This window comes from Rousettus aegyptiacus, unplaced genomic scaffold (assembly GCF_014176215.1).
Source record: "Rousettus aegyptiacus isolate mRouAeg1 unplaced genomic scaffold, mRouAeg1.p scaffold_m13_p_2, whole genome shotgun sequence".
Classification (NCBI taxonomy): domain Eukaryota; kingdom Metazoa; phylum Chordata; class Mammalia; order Chiroptera; family Pteropodidae; genus Rousettus; species Rousettus aegyptiacus.
The window spans coordinates 150,597,369-150,620,291 of NW_023416295.1; the positions used below are offsets into that span (position 1 = coordinate 150,597,369).

Consider the following 22,923-nt stretch of genomic DNA (forward strand, 5'->3'; position numbering starts at 1 on the left):
TACTCTCATAGTAGAAAGAAGGAGGGTGGGAACTTCTGATATTTGTTTTTATCCATGTCACAGAGCATTTGATATATTTATTTCTCATCCATTTCATGCGTTCCAGACTTCTTAAAGTCACATTTTTGTAACACTTACTGAATTAAAGTACTAGGCATTGCACATCAACAATTAGTAACGTCATAATAAAAGAGACAACCAAGTATTATAAATCTCTGTTATACAACTAAATAGTATTAAAATTTATTTAGATATATGATGGTGTTTTTATTGAATTGTGAGTTTTTGAGGGGAGAGACTATACTGTGGTACCTAATATAGTGCTTGGTATTAGTTATGAGACTTAAGCCCCTAATATTTGTTCCATTAACTATATTAACATCTTATCTGTCAGGTTTGCCTAGTAATAAGTTTTTCAAATTCATAATCAAGTGAATTTCCTAGCCATCTACTATGTGAGTTAAAAAGTATAATCCTTTAAACGTTAGGATTTTTAAAAATTTACTTTTAAATTGTTATAATGGTAATTTTTCTTATAAGCACTTTCTAGCATTCTTAAACAGAATATAATCAATCACTTTGCATACTGTTTATTTGGGTTGTAGTATAGTATATCATTTGAGGCTTTTGATATATCCATGCTTATTTGGTTCTGTATCAGATATTTCTAGGATGGTTTATATATATTTTTGGCACCTTATGTCTTATTTTTCTATTATTATTATTATTATAACGTGACAATTTCTTTCTGCTGTTGTTTTTTTCTGCTACCTCTGTTAGCCCTAGCTCCCCAAATTCAAATTTAATGCCTCTGACCAGTGCTTCTAACCTGCTGTGAATTAATTTGATTATCAACTTCATTAGAACTTTTTTAAAAATGAGATTTAAAAAGGTCTAAACTGAGCTTGAAGGCATCTTCTCAGAGTAAAATACAGAAATGTAGCACATAGACTATGTAGCATCTATTTAACTAGCCATACAACTTTTTAATTTATGACATTATTAGGTTGAAGTGTGACCTTTAGGCAAGTGAGATTTTATTATATTTGGATCTAAGCAAAATGAAAGACTGATATTCAGTGTTTTGTACTATTAGCTTATAGAGTTGGGATTCAAATTCAGAACTCCTATACTCCAAAGTCAATTTTCATTGCTTTTAGACTCATGTGACGAAGAAGTCAGTACTGTTAATTATTATAGCTTTAAAAAATTATATGGTATTAGTGATAGTTTTTTATTTAAAACACAAACCCTTTGTCCTTGTTATTGGTATTTGCCTCTGTCTTAGCTTTAAAATTTTTTTCCGCGCATATGGATTTTTCAGACACCTGAAATGGATATATTCAAAATGTGTTTTACGACATTGTAAGTTACACATATATGGGTCATTCAATAACATGTACTTTTAATATGGGTTTATATTTTAAATACTTTGGTTACACTTTATTTATAGGCCTTGAGCTGGACATACAAGTCCAACTACATATAAGAAATAATTGAATATGCCTATTCAATTTACAAATTGTAAAATGCCAGGAAAATTTTAAAAGATGCCAAATAAAGTACCTTGGAGGGAATTGGGGTGAGACTTTGATTCACATCCTTGTTTAAGTCTTAGAATCTTAGTTTGTTCAAAACTTTTCAGTTATTGCAATGATTAAATCAGATAGTATGTTAACATTCCTACCACAATATTTGACCTTTTATGATCTTCTTCCTTTTTATCATTTTGATTCACATAATTTTGAATCTAGATTAAAAAAAAGAACAAAAATCTAAGAGAAGTGTATTTATTAAGCAAAAAAACAACTATCGCTTTCATACTATGTTTCAAAATGAAAGATATTTCACTTCTATTCATTTATTTATATTGCAGGTCACCTGTAATACGGCTCTCATTGGACTGGAGTGGAAACATAAAGATTAGAGAATATTTTCACTTTTGAGGTGAGTCCATTTGTAGGAAAATTAGTGTATTTAAAGCAATCTGCCGTTTCTTAGGGAACTTCGTCATTTGCATGTACTCAGAGAAATATTACAATTATCCATAAAATGTTATTAGTGTGGAGTGGTGACGAGAACCCAGGATGTCAGGAATGTTCCCCCCAACACCTGGCTCTGCTGCAGGTGCCCTCGGGGTTTCAGCACTTGTTACTTGACTTCTTTGTGTCACTTTGTTCATTTAAAAAATAGGAATGATAGGGCTTTTGGCTCTGCTTACCTTCTAGATTACAAGTTGTAAGAATAAATTGAGATCTTAGATATGAAAGTTTTTATTAAGAAACATGTAAGGTAAAGGTATTAATATTGTGAACTGTCACAGGGAATTAAATGAGAATCAACAATTACATGCAGAGAATCTTTTTCAATATGAAAGTTGTGGATGTAATTGTAGCCTAATGCCACTAGGTTATCTTGTATTTTTTTTTTTTTTTCTGAAAAAAACTGGCAAGCACAAAAGAAAGAGGAAAAGTACAAGGAAGAAGTGGTGGGGGAAAGCAAATGAAAGGAAACCAATTAGATGGTCTCGAAAGCAGTGGAGTGTCTAGAACAACAAATTACTTATTAGGAAATTTTTGAAGCAATTATTAATCTAAGGATTACTAAAAATGTAGTTTTCATTAAAAACCTGTTTATTATTTTCAGTATTTTTACATTCAAACTTTTACATTCTTGCTGTGGGAAATAAAATCTAGTTCTGATTTTTCCCTATTCTAGAGTTTTACCCATTCATCAGGGTACTATGGTGTATGTGGTATGAAGCTTAGTAAAACTGAATTAGTGTTTCTTCTAACTCTGTTTTTTCTTCGTTTGCTTGGCTGGTTGGTTGGTTTTCTTTTTAACTTTTATTATTTCTCTTGTTCTTCAACTCACCAAGTACATATCATCATCTTATCTCTGTTTGGGCTGAGATTTTTTTCTTTTTTCTTTTTTCCACATTCTCTTACTCTCGGTCTCTCAGATTGTATACATAGGCTTTTTCCAGGTGCCAGGATAGTATTAGCAAATATGATTACTATATGTATCTCCAGTAACTATCGTTTGAGAGTATTTACCTATAGCTTGAAATAGAAATACTGGTTAGATGGTAGTAAAATTACTATTTTTATGTCCATACTCTTGGTTAGGTATTATCCTATTCTAGTGTGGTGGTCATTACTCTGTAGCTAGGTGATTTGGTCATCTTTTGTCTAATGTTGCAGCTACTGACCATCTCTGTGTCTTAGTCTAGAGGAAGTTGTTATATTTTACTTGCACAATTTACTCATTCATTATTCAGTTCCCTGCTAAGTGGCTGAGGGGGTTGTGTTCAGGGCCTTTCACAATGATTAGTGACCTGTCCTTTAATCTTCAAAGCTAGCTCAGTTTTAATTCTTTGGCAGCTACTTTAACCTCTAATTTATTGCTTGTCTGAGTCATTTGGCAACTACTTCTGTGTTCTCTTTGTACAATTGCAAATTTATTATTCTTTGTATCTTTAAGAAATATTGCTTCTTAGTAAACAATTGGCCTGTTTAGTTCACTTATAAGTTATTTAGGTTTCCCCCAAAATAATTGACCAATCCCCCCCCCAAAAAAAAACCCAAAAACATGACATTACCATTTAAAAAAAAATACTAAGTATAAGAGATAGCAGAAAGGCCTGGGTTTGTTATCTTCATCGTCTAATTCTTATAAAATTTTGGACATGTATCTTCCCTGAGCCACAGACTTCATAGTTATAAAATGGGTATAGTGTTACGTATATCAGAATTGTTAGGATTAAATGAGATAGCATGTAGAAAGTGCTTAGTATAGTATGGAGCACAAATATAGGTGGTCTTGGAATAACATGGATTTTTTAGTGTCACTTTGTTATAACATCAATGAGATGTCATAGGAATGTTACTCTTGTTTATGTCAATTAGCCTGTGTTAAAATTGGTTTCATTATATGTTGTTTCACTTAAAGTCACAGAACCTATCAATAATGTTAAGTGGAGACTTACTGTACATACTTAGGTAATTATTTTCATTGCTAGTTTCTCCTGCTCCACCTTGTTGTCATCACGATTATATGGTAAAGCTCAAAGGGACTTTTGTACAGTTGATATCAAAACAGAATGCAGTATTGATAAAGGTCCCTTGTTATTTCAGTAGATCACCTTAAGGAATTATGTATAGTTAAGAGTTCTTTGATATACCATTTATTTTGTTAAAATGAGAAGGTCTAGGCTTAGAGATGGGTCAACAAATTGGACTGAGATTACCACAGACTTATGAAAGTGGGTTAATTGGTCACTAATGTGTGTTTCTGGGAATAATGTTAGAGTTTTATGAAATATACAGTTTAACTTCAGACTTAACTGCTCTCAGGAGTAGGCAGTTATTTAAATTCTTTACTCTTGCAAAAGCAACATAGTTATTAACCACTTTTGTAAAAAAAATCTAATTTTTTCAGTGTGTGTTTCCTTTTTATGGATATGATGAAAAAGTTCTACCATGAAATCGGATTTTAAAGAATATACATATATAGTGATTAATCATCCAGCTTCCTTTTGACTGTACACAGACATACTTTATTTTCTTTTTCATTTCAGAATATGAGTATACAGCTGTAGGAGTTAGATAATAGCACATCCAGTGGCTTCTTGCTGTCATTTTGGGGATGATTGAAACTACTGATGCTTACGTAAAACTGAATGAAATCTTTTTAAGCGGGAATACTAGAAAAATGTTTCTATTCAGAAAACACTCTAACACTTTGAATCTTTAGCTCGAAGTTCACATGAGGTAAAAAAGTCCTGACCGAGTGAAGCATTTGAAATGGTGGAGAACTTATTTAAAATTTTTATATTCTGAATTTAACTCTCAGAATACTTTGAAGAGAGAATAAACATTTCCAATAATACAGGCTTCTGTATAAGGGATTTGATTAAATCAGTGGAACACTCGGCTAACAGTTGCCTAGAACATTTTGGTTATTCTATCCAAAAAGAATTTATTTCCATATCATATAAAGACATGCCTTTAAGATACTATAAGAGATCTGGCTCACCTTTTTGCCTGAGATTTTTTTGCCTGCATATTCTGAAATGAGTAAATGGAATTTTTAAATGTCAAACGGAAGCTAGTCATTTGTGAATCCATTTTTAAAGCAATTGTCAACATTTAATCTTTTGCATTATTGGAGATTTTTAATTTACATTATAGATAAGAGAGGTCATGTAGTTCATCTTTTTCTTTTTTAGTTTATGGGAGGTACAGTTATCTTTTGAGGAGCAGTGAAGGGAAAAAGGGGGCTATATCACAATTTGAAAGCATGGTTATTATGGGGATTATGTTATAGCAGCGGTCTCCAACCTTTTTGGCACCATTGACTGGTGTTCCTATGAGAATCTAATGCCTAATGATCTGAGGTGGAGCTGAGGCGGTGATGCCAGTGCTGGGGAGCCAGTGCAAATACGGATGAAGCTTTGCTTACTTGCCCTCCACTCACCTCCCGCTGTGCAGCCTGGTTCGTCACAGGCAATGGACCAGTACTGGCCCATAGCCCAGGTGTTGGGGACGCCTATGTTATAGAATCAACAAGAAATGAAGCATCGATGAGCAACCATCCAAAACCAACTAATACTGGTATACATTTATGGTGCGCCTAATTGTCAAGTTTGTAACTCTTGTTTAGTAACTCAGGAAATAAATATAAATAAGGTTGAGTAGTAGAAGGCCAAAGTAAAGATAATGTCCCTGCCCTCAAAAAGTTCATAGCTTCATTTTCAAGTTAGAACTACTTGTTGTAAAGCCCCTGAGTTTCTAAGCTTCCTGTAGACACGAGCAGCCTAGTTCCAATATATCTTATTGAATCTTTATTTTCTAGATCATCTTCAAGTACCTAGCTCAGTGCTTGAAATACATATTGGTCAAATTAAGTTGGCAGTGTGAGTCAAGTGCTAAAGGGAAAGACAGGGCTTTTAGTTTTTATTTTTTATAGTGGTTAACATCACCCAAAACATCTTACCTTTAGAGGAATTATGTTAGTCTTCTCTTCAGAAACCATATAAACAAGAAAAGAATATAGAGTAAAATATTTAAAATGTGAGAAACTCAAAAAAACCCAAACCACCAACCTAGAATTCTGTATCCAGCATAATTATCCTTCAAAATCAAAGGAGAAATAAAGACTTTCTTAGATAAAACAACAGCACAACTGGGAATTTGTCCCTGTATACTTGCCTTGAAGGAAATGTTAAAAGAAATATGATTTGTAAATATTCCAGTCTCTGGGTTGTCTTTTTATTTTCTTAGTTTTGTCTTCTGGCACATTTTTATTAGCTTGAATATTTTGCTACTAAAGCTTGATATCAAAATATATTGTGCTTCAAAAATCTTTGAAAATAGTACCTCTGAAATGGTCATTTTCATTAAGCTTATTCGTAATCTTAGATACGTATTGTTCTTTTTGTATTCAAGATAAGTCACAAAGCATAAACATTGGGTTTGTGTTTTCATGTGCTCTTCTCAAATAGATACAGTTATATTAGGAGTATGTGTGACCTTTAGAATTCAGGTAGTAACTCAGCACCCAGTAGAATGTTCCTGATTATTGTTGCTGTGTTTTTGTAACAGCTTCTAAAGTTCTTTGGAGGAAAAGATTACCTTTCCATGCATCAGGAATCAATTTATTGAAAGGGTTATCACTGTAGTTGCTTTACGCTTCCTCTCTGGGACTGTTATTAGTTTGGCACAGGACACTGTGTAAATTATATACATACACACACCCTCAAATCACTCCCTGGTTTGATAATGGAATCTATGAATTGGTTTCTCTGTCTGTTTTGAGTTATTACCATGGTAATGAATAGTCAGCTTAGTTTTATGGTTGGCATGATTCTTCCGGGTTAGTTCACTTATGTTTTCTTATTACCAGTTGCCTACACTTTGGGTTAATTTTTCCATCCAGTTAGATTTCCATCACTAAAAAGCAAGTAGTTAGAATGCAAAACTGGTGATTTAGCAGAATTAGCTACATCAATGCGTTTAATCTGTTGATTATTTCCTTTCAGTGCTAACTAGCATGAGTTTACTCATTTTATATAGCTTTAAATGTTTCTATTGCAATCAGAACTGGTGAGGAATTATTCTGTACTCAGTTGTAAATTTTTCATCTTTTGTTGAAGCATTATGGCAGAGGGGAGAAGAAAATTGACAAAAGCTTGATAAGGGAAATGAGACTTATTCATTTTTTATTTTAATGAGTCAACATTTCAAATACTTTGCTTTACTGTATTTATATAAGCTATGGCAGTGGGCTATCTGTCTTAAAGTTAAATCTGTAGGTACCTACAAACATTAAAAGAAATGTTAAGGTGTTTCAATTAGGTTTAAAATATAACACAAGAATTAGGAGGGATGAGCAAAAGCAAAACAATGAATTTGTGATAATAGAATGAGTTGTTGATTTGGAGATATATACTTACTATATGCCAGATGGTCAAACTGGATATAATGATAGTTTCCTACTTGGGGTCAATACTCCTATAGCAAACCCCACTGTCAAAAGTCCTAGATGTTTAGAAATTAAACCAGTCAGGAAAACAGAACCCCAGATGCCAAAGGCCTTGTGAGAAATTCTCAATAGTGGTTTCTAGTACATAACTCAGATTTAAACAAACAAAATCATATTTTCTGAGTGGAATGATAATTTAAGAGAGCTAGCGAATTTTAAACCCTGAAGTACCACTTACTGAATTAGTCATTTTGTCTATTTAATAATTTAAATTTAAGGAGTCAAAATTAGTTTAATTCTGGTTATGATATATCTTCTCTAACTCATAACTCTTAGTAGTCAAGATGATTTTACATTTAATTAGTCTGAATTAAAGAGATTTTCCTTTTTTTACTTCTACATCATTAATAAAATTATAATAATTATTTCCGCTTGTGGGATGACTGTATATTTTCATTTATACCTAATATAGTACACACGACATTGTACGCACTCAGTAAATCTTTATGTATCATTCTTTCAGGAGGCAAAGTAGGGGGGGTGGTCAGAAAAACTAATCACCAACTTAAATTAAAAAAAAAGATAAAGCTATAGACTGTTGCTTCAAAACCTGCTTCTTATTGTTATCTCATTATTTTGAGGAAAGCCCATAGTATCACTCATGCCTCCAGGAAGAAAGCATTCTGTGTTGGCATGTATATCTCTTCGCTGTTTGCTGTCACTTCGCAGATGTCAGTCTTTTGACAAAACCTGACTCTTCCCTCTTTACTATTTTTCACAGATCTACCTGGCATGAATTACTATAGAACTTTTGTCTGAGTGCTTTTACTTGGACTTTGTATTTGAATTCTACTAAGTCAGCGCTGCCTTCTCCAGGTGATTTTTTAAAAGATTTTCTTCCCTGCCAAGAATAGGGACTGAATTTTATAACCCACAGATGAATGTGAAATTCTCAGCCACATCCCCAGATCCCATCACTCTATCATCCTTGACGATAATCATCTTTCTTGTTTCTTGCTGTTTTTCTGCTTGTATTTTTGTTCTTCAGCTTGTCCTTCTTAAAAAAGAAACACCTCATCCTTTTGCTTTATCAGGCTCTTTAATTTCTGTTGTGAAGTCATCTTCAGATATCAGCTCCCAGAAAGCCTTTGTGACTTTACTGGAAGAGAAGTGGTAGTTTGCTTCCTGAAACCTTTCTGTTAATTCAGTTTTTATCACTGACTCCTCACCGGCCATCATTTAAAATCTTCTGATCTTTCATTTATACTTAAGTATAATTTCATTAGATTTATGCCATGTTCAGTGTTTATACATCTACCTGCATTGCTTATATGCATGTAGTATGTGTATCTATAATATAAATTAACCTAATTAACAAATTCTGTGTCTTATAAATCAGTCAGCATACTCATGTGAGACATATTTCAACAAATGCTTAAGACACAATAAATTTATAATAAATGCTTATTTATTGACAAAGCTTATGAATTTTTAAAATTCATATTTTTTCCTCATTTATATTATTTTTTTCATCATCCATCTCTCTGTTCATTGATGATATAGGTCACTGAACATGACATAGTCCAGTAAACTGGGGGAAACAGAGCAAGGCCTGTTTGTTCAGATTCTTCTCAGTGTTAACTTGTCTTCAGAGACAAGGATCCTCCTTTCCTCTGGGTATAGGGAGGGCATCTCTCACGTGATGGTTTTATGTTCTGTTTTTGGGGAGAAGCGCTGGGGGAAGGTCACAGTGACATTTCTGCTTCTGTTGTTTTCCCAAACTCCTTCACCTTAAAATAGTCGATAGATCAAGGTGCCATATTTTGGGCTAGTATGTTCTGAACCCTGTCATTCATTACCTAGTCTGAAAATCTCCCAAAAAGTTTCACAGTGTAGAAACTGAGTTAGTAGATTGTCTTAGACCTGGATGTTTCTATGGAAACAAGAAAAAAGGTTAATCATTAGAACAACCTTTAAACTTAATTATAGGGTCCATAGGGTAGTCAGTTGAGAATATTTCTAGATGTACGCAAAGCATCTTCAGGTGGTTGTGTGGACAGGCAGTGGCAATATAGAATATTTTCCTGGTTTGTATTTTGAATGTGTCTGGTGATGTCATCAGGTATTCTGGTGAGCTTTCTGAGCGGTCCAACCAGCAAAGCATGGGTTGTCCACATGTGATTTCTCTGAAGTTTATATCAACTTGTCCAGCTTTAGCTTGCAGGAATTTTGGAAAAGAGGCAGTTTTAATTTTTAGTGATTCTTAGTTAGAAATGTCAAAGAAAAATTGAAAATGTTCATTTGGAGAGTTGTAGCTAGATATTGGAGGAGACTAGATGGATTCAGGATTTAGTCCAGTTTATAGGTAGATAACAAAACCTTGAAGACAATGAAGAGGACTAGAATTTAATACCCACAGGGTGTGCTATAGTTTTCTATTGACACATACATTTGTTTTATAGTCACCCCTATTTCTATCAAAGATAATCTAAGTAAGACTAATTTGTTTGCAAAATAAATTTAGTCTCATTAAACTTGGCCTGATTATTTGCATCTGCGCAACAAGAATAGCGATTGACCATATAGGTTCTTTTTAAGTCTGCTTTGCTGGAACTCCTAATAAGTAATCTCAGGTTGGACTTTTAAAAGCCTCTTGAGGCTAGGAAGCCATGTCAGTGACTCACCATCAGACTTTGGCTGTAATACAGGCTTGGGCAAATTCTTCTCTTCTTGAAGTCTCCCAAATAGCCGGAGGTTTCTGGGTCTTCCAGGAAGTGACTTTCCTTATTTACCTGTTAGGTAGGAACTCTGTAAGCAAGATAGCAGACAGTTTTTTTGAAGGGGAGCTTTATATGCATTGACTCCTTAAAGTTACCCTTAGTTCCTTAAATCTGTCTGATCATATCTATACTGTATACATCAGTCTCAAATATGACCTACCAGTCAAAGCCTTGGTAACATAACTAATTGTGTTCTGTTACAAGGAAAAGATTCTTATTGAACTTATTCAAGTAACTGTATTGCCATGAAAATAAGAATGCTCACTCAGAGTTTCTGAATTTTGGAAGAATCAGGTAGTGAGAAAAGATAAATGCTTCAATTCTGTTTATAAAAGTATAATTTATCAAAATACTGTAAGCTATAAGTAGCTCAACAGAAAAAGAGAAAAAGGTTTTCTTAAATCTGGAAAAGAAAACATTCAAGAACCAGCAAAGCTTCAAACAAAAGTCATAAAAATTATGATTATTTACATCAGTTGATTCAGTCCCATGTATTTAATTCTCATTCTGTTGGATCTTTGGTTAGCAGTTTATGAATCTCTTGGCTTTCTCCATTAGCTCCGGAAATTCTTAGTCCAGTTCATGGTTTCAAAGTTATGCAAGTGATGCCATCATGGAGCTTCGCGCAGTATCTGATTGTAAACACCTTCAGGGAAGGATCAAAGTAAAACAAAACTGTCTGCGAACAACGGAAAGACTTGAGAATAGTCATTGTTAAAATTCTGGTGAGAGTTTGTTCAATAAGGAAATTTGGTTATTTCTTTGGCATACGAAAATTTAAGATAATAATTCAACAAATCAGGTATTGACAAATATCTGTGAACATCATATAATTTCTGGAAGTTACCTATATTAATAATATGTCTATACACGTATAACCTATGAGAGTTTATCATCACTTTTTGTTTGGCAGTACTTCTTATGTAATTTAACATAACAAATAAACCTAATTATTTTAACATCTCTCTTTTACAAAGGTGAGAGAAAAACCCTAGGAGATTTTTCCAGGTATCCTCTGGGAAACCTCAAAATTAGTTTAAGGTGGGTGAAAAAGATTTTATTTAGAATTCGATTTTGGGAATTTTGTCAAATATACAAAAAAGTTTGGAGACTTGATTAAATAGAATCACAGATCATTATAAAATAAAGCTTAATGATCTATTTAACCAAAATGAGAAAAAGATTTTCAAGGCAAATACAGGACAGGTTACATAGTTGTGAACACAACTTAACTCTTTTAATTTTGAAAAGACTCAGTTTTCTTAAGTAATCAAAGACCTGATAAAGTCATCATACAAGATATTATTCTAAGATACAGCATCTTGGTTTCTGAGGGAGATTGCTTAAAAGGTAAAGAAAACACAAAGCAGGAGTGATGTTTTTTAAGCTACCATTTATGACTTTGTTGACCAGGCACCGTGTTATGTTTTTTACATGCCTTTGGTCTCTATGAAGAAGGCAGTATTAATTTCATTTCATATATTAGCAAACAGACTTAGTGAAGTAACTTGGCCAAAGTCACGTATCTGTGAGTAACAGCACTGGTATTTATTTGAACCTGAGTTCTTTACAACTGTAGTCTATTAATGATTTGTTTGAGGTTATGTAATTCTAAATTATAAAGCCAGAGGGAAAGAAATCAAGGTTATAGGTTTCCCATCCATATCTCTTGATTACAACACGCCACACCTCTCAACATAGGTTTATTTAATCTATTTTCCAGAGCCCCATGTCAGGGATACAGGGGAATTACATACTGCTGTTAGAATTGTCACTGAAAATGCAAACTAAAAGATTAAGAATTGGTTTGGAAAATCAACATTTTATCAACCGAAAATAAGCTTGAAAGTGACCCTTTACATTTTGCCTAACCAAGGCAAACTTCCGTTGTATTACCACTTTTCAGCCAAAGGCCGTAGCTAAATTCGGCCACATGGGCAAACTCTGGTTCAATGATACTCAAAGACATTAAATCACTTTCAGATCTTGAGAATATCATGCTAAGCAAAATAAATTAAGTGGAAAAAGTCAAGACCCGTGTGATTTCATATGTGGGATATAAAACAAAGCAACAAATAAACAAATAAGACAAACAAAAACTCATAGACACAACAGTATGGTGGTTACTAGAAGAAAAGGCGATTAGGGGAAGTAGAAAGGGTAAAGAGGGTCAAACATACAGTAACAGAAGGAGATTCGACCTTGGTTGGTGAATGCACAATGCAATAATGTATAGATGGCATGTTTTAGAATTGTACACTTGAAACCTATATAATTTTATTAACCAGTGTCACCCTCATAAATTTAATAAAATTAAAAAAACTAGTATGTCCTCTGGCAATTTAATGTCGGTGTACCACTGACATTCAGTGTTAGATCATGTTGGATTCTTGCTGTAATTGCTTTGTATAACTGCAGTTTTTCTGTATGCCACTGACTCAGCACCTCTGATTGAAGCCATATCTACATACATATTTATTGGTGACATTCAAGTTTCAAGGATCATTTGATGTGCAAATTTAATTGCAGGTTTTTTTTTTCAAACGATGACATAAGCTATATATCATTCTAACAGCTATTTACACAGCTTTTTCTAAACAGCTACTCTGAAAACAGGTATTTCATTCTGTTTATTGTAATGCCTCCTGATTTAATTTTTCAAGGCTGCTTGCTCAGTATTAGCTTGTTAAAAAAAATATATATGCATATGTATATGTATGCATATATATGTATATATATATGATTCTTTGCAGTATTTCAGTAAATACATGCTTTGAAATTAAACTTGGGCATTCTGATTTTTTTTGATAGGAAAGTACCTTATCAACATTCATTTTCTGTATTTGCTGATTTCTCTCCTCCCTTTCATCCTTTCTCACTTCCTTCCTAGTGCTACAGCACATGATTATAATTAGGAGAGGTTAAGACTCATTATCTGTCTAATGTGATAATATCTTGACTGTATTACAGAGTTAAGGCAAAAATGTTGAGAAGGATTGTTACTCTTATATGAAATACCTATTTCTTTTTAAATGACACTTAAGAATCCAGAAGCACTCATGATTTTAATAAGCTAAAAGAGTCCAGTCATTTTTTTAGACCTTAACTTTTAATGGAAAGCACAGGTTTTGGGCATGATGTTATGCTTGAAATATGCTGTTTTATAAGGAACATCATTTCAGGGTTTTTTTTGATATGCATTTACTGAGCCAGTTATGTGGAGTGCTAACACTATCTGAGTTAGGTGAAATGAAGAAGCTCTAAGCGAAATCTTAATAATGATGAGAAATATTGGTACTATATGCCAAAAGCTTCCATTTTTCCTGTCTCTCGGAAATTCTTTGTACCTATTGTGTTTAGCAGAATCTGTATTTAAATGGGACTTTTTCAGCAGAACTTGGAAGTTCTATAAAAAGCATTGCTTGATCATTTGTGAGGTGAATTTACAGATGTCCTCATAGCAACTTATAATTTTTACTCATTTATCATTAGGTTTTCTGACTGGTAATATAATTTTTCTGAAGATTTACCATTTCATGTTGAAGAGTAAAACTGCCAGTTACTATGTTTTAGCCAAAATCTAATTAAGTAGATTTTCTGTTTTTAAATTTGAATTAGGAAAACTTTCCAGAATATTAGATCTGAATGAGATGTTACAAATTTGCCTCATTGATATCATTTTACAGTCTGTGTTCCCCAGGACACAAACTCCGAGGCTGAAGGAGATTAAGTTACTTGCTCAAGGTTACAGGGCTATTAAGTGGCAGACTTGGTGCATAAAAATAAGCCTTTGGTTTCCTAGTACTGAGGTCTTTACACTGTATGTGTCTTTGGTTTATAGGATATAAATAGAGATGAGAAATCTCTTTTTTCCTTTTTTTCATCATTTTCTTCAAAATTTTGTTGGCTTTTTACTTGACATTGCCAAATAAGATCGTTACATATTGGAATTATACTGTGATTCCTAGGTCGAAAATGACATTTGAAATCCTTAATTAAATATATTTGCATGGTATTTACTGCTAGTCTATACCTCAACTTTGCCAATTTAAGGCAAAATTACCATTTTATGCACTTGTATACCGTTATATCATTTTGAAGTTCATCTTTGTTCAATCAGTGTTTCCCTAACTTATAAGAGACTCAAGCCATCTGTAGACTTAAAGATTTAACTATGACCTCACTCTTCCACTTTATGGGAAGAACGAATACTGTTGGCCCTGCTATTTCTATTTATTCACCAAGTGCCCATTTGTATGTTTTTTGTTTTCTATCTTTAATCCAGTTTCTATGATCAAGCAATAGCTCCAAACCCACAGTGACTCACTTAATCTTCTTTAAATGAACAAATTAGTTCTTCTTCTCATCCACGTACCATGCATGTTTGCCCCTTTACATGCCTAGAATATATTAATACTTAGACATGATCCTCCCAAAATATGACTTATACTACATCTCCTGTTCCTTCTCCAGATAAGTTGTTAAAGCATTTGGTTGGTCATTCTACCAACTTAGAAACCGCTTTTGGATTCTGTTTTTTAGTAGCCCATTAATTTTTTACTGCTATTAAAAAATTTTTAAAGTCAAAAAGAGGAGTATTGGTTTAGAAAAGACAAAGCAGATAGTGAATCTTAGGAGAGGAAGAAATGATAGACAAATGAGGAACTGTGGCCGAAGTGTACAGGAACTGAGAGTAAAGTTCTGCTTATACTTCTAAGATGATTGTGGATTGTGTGGATTGTGACTTTGCTGATCCGTTCTACTTGGCTGTCTTAAAAATTTATGTGAATGACCACGTCATTTTGGATCCAGTCGTCTTAGTTGACACATTTTGCTACAGACTATCTTGTCTGTCTGCATATTTGTAGTTTCAAAGTGTGGAATGTAGGGCAAAGTTACTAGCAGAGAAGTGTGTGGGTGTGCAATTTCCAGCTTCAGTAATTATGGAAAAATGTGTTGTAATCAAATCTATAATGTTCCAAACGTATTTCTCATTCCTACTTCTGTTAACTGCCCTATCTTAGAAGGGTAGAGAATCAATAAATACCTATGAACCTTGCTTAGATTTGTTCATGTCATTGGTATCTTGAGTGTACATATGAATGATTAAGGTTTTAGTCCATGCAGTTTTTTTAATGAGTATTCTGGATAATGATTAGTCAAATACCAGCGTCTACCAGATTAGACTTTTTAAAACTATCTTTAACATCTTTACCAAAGATTCAGAACCAAAAGGTATGTCAAAATTCTGTTAGTTTAACAGCAGGATATTAAATACACCTCTTAACTTATTAGGAAAATGACCGTCTTAGAAGAATAAATGAGCCTTTTCCTAAATGGCAACATTTTCGGCATTTAGCAGACCCATGGGGCTTCAGAGAGACTCTTCAAAATGATACATTGACATTTTAATGTTGGAATTTTACGATTATATTTTTCATTCTGAAAAAGGGCTTTCCTTTCAGCTACTTGTCTTATCACCAAAGAGGTAATGTATATTAGTAGTACTTTATGTTGTTCTCACCATTGATATCAAGACTTCATTATTTTTCTCTTCTCACTCCCTTGATAATGCTGCCCTCTATCTTGCTCATTTTTACCTGAAGTTCCTCTGTTGCGGGCAGACTCTCTTCCCCAGGACACAAACTCTGAGCTGGAAATTAGTGTTCTGGAATTTTATTAGAAAGTGCTCTTGGGATCAGCCCCTGCGGAAGGAAGGGAAAGAAGAAACCAGTATTGGGCAGAGGGGAAGGCAGGCTGCCATGCAGTCTTAGTGGAGATCTGACCTTGTGGGAGCTTTGAAAGTGGAATGGTTTTTCAGCACTGTCTCTAGCTGGGGAGAGGGGCCTAAGTTTTTTTATTCCATATGTCAACTCATCTTTGGATGTGGGCTGCCCTGGGAAGGGAGCATGAGATCGTAAGAGGAGACTCTTCACCCGAGGCGATTCTCAAGAAGGCTGATAGCTGAGGGCTGTTTGCTGGCAGCACCATGGCAACTGGGGAGTAAAATCCTTCAGTCCTGGAAAGGGGTTCTTTGTGGCACGTCACCGTTTTCACTTCATCTTTTGCGAGGGTGCTGGAGATCTTCAGAATGGCCTGAGGGTTGGGTCAGAATTTCCGGAATGGAGTGTTGCCAGGCAGAGTGGTCAGGATCTTGAGAGATGGTAGGGAGGAAAAGTTGGTGTGGAATAGATTCTGCCAAATAATTGACTTCTGGCATTGATTACTGCTTTTCTATATAAGTTTAAAACATTTTATCTATAGTTATAGATATCTATCTATAGCTACTTTCTTTTTACATTACAAAAACTGATGAAAAATCTGGGTGCTCTTTGCAGAGAAATGTGTATATCTTAAAAAAAAATTGTTTGGTTTTTGTAAAACTTACCTGTTTTTTTCAGTTCCCTATTCTTTATATGTTATTTTCTTACTCCATTTCTTTAATAATTATGCTTTATTGGGGCATTTTCACAGTGAAAAATTAGTCGAATACAAAATTTTTTGTTTGGTATATCTGTTAATGTTCAATCATCACAGTAAATTATTTTCCCACATACTTTGTAATTTCTCCATTATAAATTCTTCTTCAGGGGATTTTATTTTTGTTTTTGTCTTCGTTTAGTTTTGTTTGTCCAGCTTGTAGAAATCCCATGTGGCCTTGTTTATGGAGTGTTATTTTAAAGTTGTTTTATATTTGTTCATTCCAGATTCTCATTCCAGATAGCCCAGGACTAAATTTATCTTAATTTCTTAGCTTGGAGATTCTTGTACAAATAAGAGTCAAACTTCAACACTGTTGTGACGCAGGCTTAGAGTTTTCATTTCTGGTCGTAACGTTTCTCCTGCCTTCTCATTCAGATTCTCAGAGACAAGCTCCCTTGAAGTCTAAGACAATGGGTGGATTTATGCTCTTCCTTCAGCATCTTTAATTGTGATTGTAGCCCTTTGAAGACAGCTCTGGTTTTATAGAGAGATCTCAGTACCAGTTTTATACCCTGTAACCCTAATACCTCTTCTCTGTCCCTATATGGGCACCAGGGCTTCTACACACAGTTGTGCAGGTTGTATACTGTATTGGAAGAAACTGAGGCCAGAAATCTAGCTTAACGCTTCTCTGTTGAGAGAGAGCCGTGTATTCTGATCTCTTCTCCTTGAAAGGGCATCTTACCAATTTCAATTAGTCTTAAGCACTAAGGAGACTCCATTGATCATTCCTGGCAGCCATAGTTGGAAGTATTTGTTTTTCTGCTTACCACTTTGGCCATCAGTTCTATTTTTGGATTTGTACTAGGGGATTTTTTTATTATTATTATTATTATTTCAAGTAAAGCTGTATATTTAATTTTTAAATTTTGTTACACTCTTTTTAAATTTTTTTTTTTAATATGATATAGTGGAAAATCTTCTTCATTAGCTTCGTTGACCATATCGCTGTATCTGGAGTTTCTATAAGTTGCCTATTAACCTCTGTTCTTCCAATTCCGCCTCTTTAAAATGGGAGTTATAATAATGTGTGTTTAGTGTTAGCTTAGAGCACATAGTAGGTTCTCAGTGTTAGCCATCATCTGTACCCTTTAAAGCTTTATCTTGCTAACCTAGGGAAGAGTCGGAAATGTAGTTGTGGCTTTGTTTACTCACTTAACAAGATTAGGAAATCTTACTTAACGCCTTAGAGAAACCTAGGGAGAGACTTTGTTCAGTGAAGTACTTACTGAAACTGTAGCTTCCAGTTAGTCCCACCCTTTCTGCGGATACACCAAAGGTCACTTGACACCAAGGGTGAACTGAGAGAAATGTCTTCTTAGCATTGCTCTGGAGAATTGCTTAAAGGAGTTAAGCCTGGACTGTGTGGGTAGGTAAGTTTGAGTTTGTGGAATATTTTCTTTGCTAAGGAGAGCTCTCAAAGGCATTATGATTATAGAGGATATTTGTAGACTTTGAAACATGTAGTAATACTTTTATTCTCAGTAAGCCCTTTGACAGTCTTTTAAGTTCCAATTTGGTTCCAACTGGATTCTGAACTTGGTGAAATTGGTACCTCAGGTCCCACAGGGTCCTGCCTCTTGCCTCCTGGCTTCTTGCTTATAGAGATGGGGATTTAAAGGATTTCTCTCCTTAAGGTCACAGTGTTTAAGAGAATAACTTCTCTTAAAAATTATAGCTAAGAAGAAACCTGTTGACTACCAACAACTGAGAAAACACAAATATATCAGGCGTTCATAAAATTATTTTTAAATTAATCTGATATGCAAAATACTGTGATTATTCTATAAATATTAACTGCTTTGGATTGTTTGTACAATGTTAGTTGTACTATGAAAATTTGCTTATTAACCAGGTTCAGCCTTCTTAGGTTGTCATTGGCTTTGAGTCCACAGAGTTAACACTGCCAAATTTTTGTGTAAACATTATTCTTGGGATCTAAAATGTAGTGAATATGTGTATTTAAAGTTTTTTTTTTTAACTCATGTATATTAATGGAACTTGTAAATGTTTAAATAGTCAATTAATGAAAGTTTTTTTAAAAACAACTCTTAAAAAAATCCAATTTAAAATTATGTTTTAAATATAAAATTTGAGTAGAGTGACAAATATTTGTAATTCTTAACATATAAGGATCTATTTTTATAGCTCTTATTGATTTATTTCTTACATTTAATTTTATTCGGGGAGAGCCTTTTTGTTTTGTTACTAGTAATTAGGTGCAAGGCTAATTTATACTATTTAAAAACAAACAAGAGCTAATAATATTATATCACAATATACTAAATAGAGAACAAAAGTAAATAATTGGTTACATCACTATTTTGGTGCTGAGAAGTGTAACATCCTTGAGTTCAAGTGCCATAATTATGGTTATATTGATCCTTTTTTGAAAAACATTCTTGAAAATGTTGATTTTCCTGTAATGTGTCTGTTATTTATTACGACTTTCTATATCACAAAGAGAATTATCAGATTATCAATTTATCAACTTACCAATACCCATACAAGCATTGTATGTAGCTTTTTGGTACCATAAATGGGTGTGGTGCCTTGAGATGTTTATGGTCTGATTTGGTATTACCCTTGCTTGCTGCAAATCTTTGGTCAGCTTTATAGGACAGATTCCAAGGGAAATGTTAGTCTCATGTTGAGTATAAATCTCATATGTACTCTGGGAACTATGTATAAGATATTTTGTCCTTTGACCTACCTTTTCTTACTTATCTGGAGTGTTTTCAAAGAAGTTTCTGTTTCTTAGCAGCTAGACTTGGAAACAGTTTCTTTAGTTTAAGTAAACTGCATATAACAGGAAATGACGATGGAGAGGATAAGATGTTTAGACTCATTTTCTGTGTGAATAATTCTGAGGTAAATTATGTAGAGAAGTCTCCTTTTTAGTTTATTTTTCAGTGAAATCCTGTCATTAATTCATCAAGGTACATGTGAAGTTTACTTAAGAGAACTATGTTAGAGTTTTAAGGGAACAAAAATCAGCTCATTATACTTTAGTTTTTGAAATAATAGTGTAGTTGAAGTGTATAAAAATTTTAAACGGATGATATAATGAGGTAGATTATCGTATAGTCTTTTGATCATTTGTAGGATAGTTATAATTTAATTAAACAATTAAGTATTCTTTAAAATTCCTTTTTATTTTAGAGTTAGGTTTGTGTATATGTTTTTAATTGTTTAATCGGATATGTAAGTACTTAAAAATAGACATTTCAGCTATAAGAAAAAAAATATACTTCTTACTTTAGGTAAAATTTGTGGCATTCATATACAGAAACTTGTGTACAGAATATATTAACTCGATTTGGAAATTTGATGAGAAGAAACTTGTGGTATGTTTCAATATGTTTTTTTAAAAATTTAAAGCAAACTTGTGAAATATTGTATCTCTGTAGTTTGTAATGTAAAACCTTAGGTGAAATGTTTATGTGTGTTAGTTAAGCTTACTATAGATCTCATGAACATTTGCCCAAAAAGGCTTTGCTTTTAGGAACACTGATATACAGTTTCTTGAGTATTAAAAATACATCGTGTTAGATATTTAGATGTAATTCAAAGCCATGTTATTTAACTTTACTAATTATACAATTCTAATGATCAGGTTTAAATATCTGACAATATTATCAGTACTATTAGGTCGCATTGCATTCTTTGTCTTCCTTAGTTCTTTCTAAAAAAAAAAAAAAAGTTCTCCCTCATTTTGCAGGGAGTTTTAATTTATTTCATTATTTTATATGATTTGCCAGGCCAAATGACACAGTTAGTATCCATTAAGTAGAACCCGTGAACATCAATCTTGGACACAAGGCCTGGAATTGCAGTTGGGAAATGCCTTCCTGCTGTTTTTGCTCTCATTCCAGCTACTCTGAAACTAGTCTTAATATATTCCAAGACTAGATTCTGAAAGCTGGTTGGGCTCCCTTCTGCCATTCATAATTGATGTTGTTCTCTTCTGGATAAAAATTGTCAGTGTGACTTTCCTGTCTCTCATCATATAAAATTCAAAGTCTGGTATATAACTTATCATTCGTAATCATGAATCTTAATTTTTGGCCTAAACTTCTTCTTGCTCTTTATGCTTATACCTCCCATGTCCTGCCTTTGTCTTTACTCATACCACGATTAGAAAGTCGTAATTTACCATATTCAAAATTTACCTCATCATTAAGGTCTGCTAATTACCCCCATTAAATTTCTGTTGGTCCCCCTTCCGACATTGAAAGTAATCTGTTCTGTACTTCCTGCATTTTCTTAAAGTATTTCCTGTTCTACCTGATGTTGCAGTTATTTTCAGGTGTGTTATAATATTTTACACCTCCTTAACATTGACTGACTTTAAATGATCCACTGAGTTAAGTCTCTGTGTCTTAACTATGAGAGGCTGGATTCACCTTGTATCTCCCATGTTGCCCTGCAGTCAGTAGATGCTCATTACAAATATTGGGTGACCGAATAAGTAGAATAGCATGACATTAAGTTGTTGACTATATGACTATAGTTAATTACGAGACTATTTCATTGCTCTGTTAGAATGGACATTTAGGGACAGAGAATCAACTAAAGATCTAAATAAGTATGGCATGACTGTCTGAATCAGAGCTGTTCGCAGTAGAAAAAGCTGAAGAAACAAAGTGTAGTTAAGAAATTTTTTAGATGCTGTTGAGTGGCTTAGTACTAACAAGGAAAGAACAGCTTTTTCTAGTAAAGGCTTCTAGCTGAATAGGAAATCGAAGAGTAACACAGGCTTTGTAAAATAGTGACTGTAGTTCTGAGTCAGAGAACGTTTTTCATGAGTTCATAGTTTGAGAATAAATAATGCTATCAGGCTTGTTTTGAAAATGAGAATTTTTTCCCAGATTCTTGATATTAGGGAACAATTTGAATAAAATGTAAATTTGACATTTGTTATGCATGATTTTATCTGAGAAATGGTAAGTGAACATAGAAAACTTCACCTCGCTGAATTGGACCATATAGGAATTCACAAAATGCACTTATACACACTTCCGATATCTTCCAGCTGCCTCACTTGACTGCACGTTATAAGCTATAGCTGTCCATATCTCGTTTTATAACTTCCCTTCAGTTTCAGATAACCCTTCTTCCACCATTTCACAATAACTCACAAATTGTAACCCTTTGGACAGCCAATTCCACAAGCAAACTTCATCTTTTTCAAGGTAAGGTGCCATATTTATTGTAGCTTTTATTTACTTTTTAAAAGCCATTTAACATATGTAAAACTATACTGTAGTCTTTTTTAGGTCTTTTCTTTTTTACATGTCACTTATGGCCATTTTCCCCATAAGCACTATGGTTTTAATGACGTGACTTTGCACAGGATCATGATTTTTTAGGAATGCATATGTTGCATTATAACAGAACTGACTGTACTGATTGATAACGTACAGAGTATGAACTGATATCTCTCTCTACCCCCTTTCATTTCTACCCTTCCTTTTTTCTCTTTTTTTAATGGTAAAAGACATTAAATTTACCCTGTAAGTAGGAACACAGTGCCACAGAGCAAAATGCAAAGGAACTTGTTTAACCAGTATTGATAAAGAAAAAAAAAAAAAAAGGCATACATTTATCAATAGCAATAGGCTCAAAAGCAAATAGAGATGAAGTTAATATAAAAGATTTGTAGCCCCCGGGTTAAAATATATATCTTATCCTTAAATAATAAGTATGTTTAAGATTTTTTGAACCTTTACTATGTGCTAGGCACTATGGTAAGTGCTTGACATGGATTATGCCATGTCATTTTCACAAAACATTATAAAGTAGGTGTTGTTACTGTTTTTATTTTACAGATGAGGAAGAGAGGCATATAGGGGTTAATTAACTTGCCCAAGGTTGACAACTCATAAATGACAGAGCCAATACTTGAATCAAGTCTGACATGTAAGCCATAGATCTTAGAGGTCTCTTAGAGCAGCAGTCCCCACAAGGGTGGACTGTCAGAAACAGGCCTGTTAGGAACCGGGCTGTGCAGCAGAATATGAGCAGCAGTCAAGGGAAGGAAGCTTTGCCTATATTTGCAGGCTCCCCAGCACTAGCATCGCGCTGTCAGCTCCACCTCAGATGAACAGGCATTAGATTCTCATAGGAGCGCTGGTCCCTGGTGCCAAAAAGGTTGAGGACCACTGTCTTAGAG

The 22,923-nt window shown here is 33.8% G+C and overlaps 1 protein-coding gene across 4 annotated transcripts in view; it reads left to right on the top strand.

Annotated features, from left to right (window-relative positions):
• EPS8 (epidermal growth factor receptor pathway substrate 8) overlaps positions 1 to 22,923 on the top strand; it is a 149,296-nt gene that overhangs the window by 41,349 nt on the left and 85,024 nt on the right. For 2 of the 4 annotated variants that reach the window (XM_016140560.2, XM_016140563.2), the window contains exon 2: positions 1,877 to 1,947. The gene's annotated coding sequence lies outside the window, so the exon portion shown is untranslated. Of the gene's footprint in view, positions 1 to 1,876; positions 1,948 to 12,997; positions 18,122 to 22,923 lie in introns of those variants that run through there. The other 2 variants (XM_016140559.2, XM_016140561.2) reach the window with 2 other exon arrangements.